Below are 6,783 nucleotides of genomic sequence, written 5' to 3'. Positions count from 1 at the left end.
GCTGTGACATCTGGTCACCAACCCTGTGGGGGCACGCCATGTGCCTTTTCCTGAGAATTGATAACTCGGAAGTGGTCCTCCCCAGAGGCAGGCCGGGTGAGGGGGCCCTCTGGGTGGGGGGCGGGGGGGGGGACGGTGAGGCAGGGCTCAGTGGGAAATCCTGCCAGGTTTTCTGTCTTGGCTGGGATTTGGCAGTCAGCTGTCCTTGGACACACCCAGGCTCTGACTCTCTAGTCACCCTGATGGGTATAATTAAGGTCAACTCTGGTTTGACTTACATAATGTTTTAGGCAGTTTTACCACATACAGTTTAACACACCAACTACTAGCCATGTGTTGCCAGGGAGCGCAATCTCTAGTCTGCTAGAATGGGTCTGTGCAATGTCCTTGGACTCTAAGGACAGAGAACCAGTTAAAGCCCTGGAGAGATCCACGATTGAGCCAGATATTTTTTAATGTGTGTGAGAGATATACACCCCCCCAAAGGAAGGTTTTTCAAGAACTATAGGATTTCAACCCATGTAAAATGAGTTTTAGAGGTGTGGGCATGAAGATAGGAAGATCTGAAATGCAAAAGAAATGCAGGGCAGCCCGGGTGGCTCAGCGGTTTAGCGCTGTCTTCAGCCCAGGGTGTGATCCTGGAGACCCTGGATCGAGTCCCGGGTCAGGCTCCCTGCGTGGAGCCTGCTTCTTCCTCTGCCTGTGTCTCTGCCTCTGTGTGTGTGTGTGTGTGTGTGTGTGTGTGTGTGTGTGTGTGTGTCGTGAATAAATAAATAAAATCTTAGAAAAGAAAAAGAAACAAAATGTAATCAAGTTATAAGCCCTGGTGAGATTTGCAGTCTTTGGTAAGGAAAACTCTGGGAAGAAGGGATCTCTGGGGCCACCCCCTCGTGAAGAGATGGGCGGGTGGCTGTAACCACAGGGGGAAGCATGCACATATCACTAACATACAGCCAGGCTCATCCTGGCCAAAATCTCTGGCCAAGCACACTCAGGCATCCCAAGGAGATAACCCCAAATAGCACATGGGAGGAAATAATGGTTTCCTGAGCTCCTGGTGAAATGAAATGCAGCTCCCTGGTGTCTGCAACAGGTCTCTTTGAATCTCTGAGGAAAAGGGTGATGATTGTTTTCCTTGGCAAAATTGAATGTGGGGAAACACCTTTTGTGCCTTTAGAAGGAATTTGTACATATGCGCATTTTATGAACTTGTAACATATGAAAGATTCTGGCCTATTTAACTGACAATCTTGTAACTCCACATCAACTGTGCAGTGAGAGGGACCAATTTAGATTTGTGACTGTCAGTTGTAACCTTTTTAGATTCACGCACAGTTCTGAAACATTTATAAGAATTTGTTTTATAAGTTTAATTTATTGACATTACTTAGCATTTAGGGGCACCTAGCTGGCTCAGTTAGTAGACTGTGGGACTCTTGATCTCAAGGTGGTGGGTTCAAGCTCCACGATGGGTACACAGATTACTTTTAAAAATTGTATAAAAAAAAGATAAAAGAATTACTTAGTATTTTAAAATGTTGCTTTTTGATTAGTTCAGACAACTAAAGTTTACTAGGAAATGGGGTCTATTAAATGTATAAAAGAAGTTTAGGGCAGCCTGGGTGGCTCAGTGGTTTAGCAGCCCAGGGCGTGATCCTGGAGTCCAGGGATCAGGTCCTGCATCAGGCTCCCTGCATGGAGCCTGCCTCTCCCTCTGCCTGTGTCTCTGCCTCTCTCTGTATCTCTCATGAATAAATAAATAAAATATTAAAAAAACAAAAAGAAGTTTAAAGTGTTTACAAATGGGTCTATAACCCCTTAAAAGTAAATCTTTCAGTTTGCTGAATGTAGGGTTGGCTGGATTTAGCGAATAAAAATACAGAGCACTAGGTAAACTTTTTTTTTTTAAGATTTATTTATTTATTTGAGAAAGAGAGAGCAGAGGGAGGGGGAGGGAGAATCTCAAGCCAACTCTCTGCTGAGGACAGAGCCTAACTCAGGGCTTAATCCCAGGACCCTGAGATCATGACCTGAGCCAAAATCAAGAGGCAGATGCTTAATCAACTGAGCCGCCCAGGCACCCCCAGGTAAATTTGACTCTTAGATAATTCAAATTTCATCGGACATCCTATCCTCTGTTTTATCTGACAATCCCGCCTGAATTTATAAAAAGGATTTTTATAAGCTGAACTTAAAAGCATGACATTTTCTACGGCAGTTATGATCCTATCCCAGTCCTGGAATAGGGTTTAGTTCCCAGTGTCAAAAATAAGCCAACCTGGGGATGCCTGGCTGGCTTAGTCTGTGATACATGCGACTCTTGATCTTGGGGTTGTGGGTTTGAGTCCCACGTTGGGTATAGAGATTACTTAAAACTAAAATCTTAAAAAAAAAAAAAAAGGTTAACCTGTAGGATGAGTTGACTAATCTGTTTTTGAATCTTTAACTTTCATCATCTGAATATTAACTTGAAAAATAAATCTCTGTATAGTAGCTTCTGCGTATAGACAGGGCACCGGGGTGGCTCAGTGGTTGAGCATCTGCCTTCAGTTCAGGTCGTAATCCTGGGATCCTGGGATCGAGTCCTACCTACATCAGGCTCCCCGCATGGAGCCTGCTTCTCCCTCCACTTGTGTCTCTGCCTCTCTCTCTGTGTGTCTCTCATGAATAAATAAATAAAATCTTAAAAAAAAAATACTAAGCCTCACATTTAACTGAAGTCCACTAGGAGCAAGAGCTTTATTGAGCGGTCTCTGTATTTCCCATCACTCAGTACTCCCCCAGGCCCTCCACTTTATGGATGAGCCAACTGAGGTTTGCTCGCAAGGACGAACAGCTAGCCCATCTCAGCTGGGGCTGAACCCAGGCCCTCCGACTGCAGACCAGCCTTCTCATCTGCCAAACCCAACGTAGCAAACAAATGCTGCAGGCCAGGCAGAGGGAGGAGGCCAAAGGAGACATTGGCTTTTTACTGTTATACATTTGGGTATTGTTTGATTTTTTTCATTTGTTCATTTTTCCAAAATAGGTATTTGCTTAGTAATTAAAAAGAAAGATAAAAGTACTGAAAAGCTTTCCATTATTTAAAGCAGATTAAACAATGCCCCAGCCAACATGTTTTCTGTCTTTGTACAGTTGAGCCAAGCATGGCTTTCAACCGGCTCCAGGAGTCACTGATAACTCGGAGAGGTCGGAGACGCGAGACTGTGTACTGCAGGCTCAAGGAAAGGAGAAACCCCCACTCTTTCATCCTGTGTTGGGAATTGGGGGTTTGAGACTATTCCTTCCAGGACCCTGGAGTCCAGAGCCAGGAAGGAAAGGCAGACGCTGGCCTGACCCACAATGATCACTTTGAAGTGTCCTTCCTTCTGCCACTTGGCAGCTATGGATGACCTGGGGCATGTACTTCCAGACACTACTCTGTAAAATGCTCCTCAAGAAAAGGATAAATATATATTACTCCCTGGAGCTTTATAAAGCACATTAGCATGTTAGATGTTCTGAAAAGTTCTGCAATAAAGCAAGCTGCTTCAGTGTGTTGAAACAGGGTATCCGGACTTTATTGTCCATAGAACTGTTTTCTTCGTAAAACTCCATTCAATGTCTGGAGGAATGTCCACCTTGGGAAATCCCATCCCAACAGACAGGGATGGCCAGGTCCCCTCAAAACCTCACTAAGCCCCTACTGATAAGCTCCCTTCATGTCATATGAATGGGCAGAAATGAGAAGTGGGAGTCCAGACACGTGGTCCCAATCGTCACTGGGAGCCACAGCCATCCACCATGGACCCTGGTGGGATGGGAGTCAAGGGGGGCCAAAGGACACCTCAGATCTGGAGAATTCAGGGGTAGTGAAAGTGCACTGGCTGAGTAGGAATAAGAAAGTAGCAAAAGTAGAAGAAGAAACAAAAGCTTTATGGGAAAATCCCCCCACTGGCTGGGGGGACAAGCCTCATGACCTGAACAGGTGTCTCCAGTGACTGATGTCATTTTTCGTCTAGTAACAAATGAGCCGTAGCAATAATCTTGTAATGTATGCAAATTGCTCTGGCTATCACGGTTCAGAGCCAGTTTCCCTCGCCCCAACCATCAAGGGAAGTGCCTGACTGAAGGTTGCTTAATCGAGACAAACCTCGCCTTTGTGTGGTGGTTTCCAGATGATGAAGCAGGCTCTGGGTTTTGGCCTCACATAGCATCTTCCACACCGGGCTGTGCCTGGACCTCATGCAGGTAGTGTTCTGAAGACGGGCCTCGGGGTGTCACTGCTCTGATCAGAACCCTTCAAAGGCCTTTCATTTGACATAACGACCAGGCTCCTTCCCGTGGCCTCTACCGACTCATCTCTTCAAAATAACATTACTCCTTTCCCTTCTTCCTTCTGCACTGGCCTCCCCTGATACTGAGCAGTTTTCAGTGCCCACCTCAGGGGCTTTGCACAGCTGTTCCCTCCACTTGCAGTGCTCTTCCTTTCTTCCACCCCCAGGTCTCAGTTTCTTTTTGAAGATTTTTATTTATTTTATTTATTCATGAAAGACACAGAGAGAGGCAGAGACATAGGCAGAGGGAGAAGCAGACTCTCTGTGGGGAGCCTGATGCAGGACTCAATCTCAGGACCCCAGGATCATTACCTGAGCCAAAAGCGCAACCACTGAGCCACCCAGGTCTCAGTTTTAATGTCACCTTCTCAGAGAAGCCTTTCTGGAACCCCTAGCCCATCAGTGTCTTCCCTTTTATTCTCTTCCATGGGGCCTGTCTTTTGCTTCATGGTATGTATCACAGTGTATGATTATGTATGAGCTGTGCGGTGTTGGATGTCTGTCTCTGTTGGGACAGGGACACGTATGTGTCTGCACGGCCTGGGACAAGACCAGCACACAGTGGGTGTTTGATCACTCGTTGTTGAAAGCACGATAGGTGCTCTGACTCCAGAGCCTGTCTTCTCAACCATTGTGTGAGGACACAGAGCCAGGGGAACTCAGGTCCCTGGATAACCAAGCGAATCCAGGCCACTGAGACAAAAGAAATATAGCAACCACCTCCACATAGCATCTGCCTTTCAGGGAGCCCCGAGGGCTAAATTCTCATATAGCTCCCCGAACTCAGGAGTAGAGCAGGGAGCAGGCTTCTCCATCTCAGCACTACTGACATTCTGGTCTAGATAATTCTGTGTTGGGGGGGCTGCCCCATGCATTGCATGATGGTTAGCAGCATTCTTGGCCTTCACCCACTGGATGCTAGTAGCACCCTCTTAGTTATGACAACCAAAAATATCTCCAGACATTGCCAAATGTCTCCACTGGGATGGAAACCACTACCAGACCCCCACAACCCCCTATCCCCGTTGGTGTGAAGGTTAAAGCATACGGACTTCTAGTTACTGGCTGTTCTACCTTGGCCAAGTAGCTAAAGCTCTCTGTGTTCATTTCCTCATCCTCAAAAGTGGCAATAATAATAGCTCTTACATGGTAAAGCTGTGACCATTTTGTGAGTTTGTAAATAAAGGGCAGACTTAGCACAGTATCTGGCCCTCAGAACATCTCAGTTGGGTGATATACTGCCTTCAGAAAGAACTGTGCAAAGAAGGGATTGTGATCCCCATTTTGCAGATGAGAAAATTGAGACTTGGGGATAATGATGTCAGGCCCCAGCCACTTTAATGACTGTAAAGTGACATTCAAGGCAGGAATTCAGGTTTTCAGGATTAATTCTCTTAGCCAGCCCTTTCTTTATGGTACGAGAAGGCCCATTAATTCTAGACCTCATCTGACCAATTGCAAACTCTGAGCTGGTGGTGTTGCGATGAAGAGGTTCAACCCGCCAGAGTGGGACTAGGAGGAGGCAAATGAGGCACTGGCCTCAGGTGGAACATTTAAGGAGGTGACAAAGAACTCACTAATCAAGATCAATAATATTTTAATGCAATATTTTCAATAATTGATTAATCTTGAGTAATTAATAAAAATTAATGCAAAGCATCCATAATGAACAAAGTATCACATCTTAAACGAAGACAGAAGCCAACCCTCACTTTCACACTCCTGCTTCTTTCACCTGAACCTAATCTGGCCCCCTGAGATCTGCAGATCTGTGAGCATGGATGTCCAGGAAGATGCGGGAGAGGAGAGCGCCCTCTTCTGGCTGATAGTGAGCACCACCCCTCTCCTGGGGAGCCAAGTTCCCCTTCTTCCTGGGATAGAGCAGCATCTCAGCGCTAGAACACTCTTTCGGGCACCACAGGGCTTTTCACCCTGCCCTTCATGAGATACCTAGGTTAAAAGGCTGCAGGCAGGCCAGATGATGCCATTGGAGCACCCCTCACCTCACCCCTTCCCCCTGGCCACCACACTGTGCTGGATCCATTGCCTTTCTCTCCTTACCACATGGGCAAACGAGCCTGGCCCTTGTCCCTGCCTCTGTGGCCGATTCTAAAGCTGCCTGTTGGTATACAGCTGGCCTCTCCAGGCTGACCAGGAGAGGGGACAGTGAGGAAACAGGACCCGGAGGTGGAAGGCTTCTCGCAGCTGCTGACTGGTGGTACTGGAGCAGGGAGCTGACTGCTTGCCTGACTGCACTATTCTTCTTTTTTTCCTAGGGTTTGGTAATTTCTTCATTTTATTTAATTATGATTTAATTATTATTTTTACATCACTTCAAATGTGCTTAAAAGTTGCAAAAATTGGGAATCCCTGGGTGGCTCAGTGGTTTAGCGCCTGCCTTCGACCGGGAGGTTAATACCGGAGTCCCGGGATTGAGTTCCATGTCCGGCTCCCTGCATGGAGCCTG

Source organism: Nyctereutes procyonoides, unplaced genomic scaffold (genome assembly GCF_905146905.1).
Source record: "Nyctereutes procyonoides isolate TBG_1078 unplaced genomic scaffold, NYPRO_anot_genome, whole genome shotgun sequence".
NCBI classification, from domain to species: domain Eukaryota; kingdom Metazoa; phylum Chordata; class Mammalia; order Carnivora; family Canidae; genus Nyctereutes; species Nyctereutes procyonoides.
The sequence above is the reverse complement of the archived record's forward strand: the minus strand, read 5'-3'. Positions refer to the sequence as shown.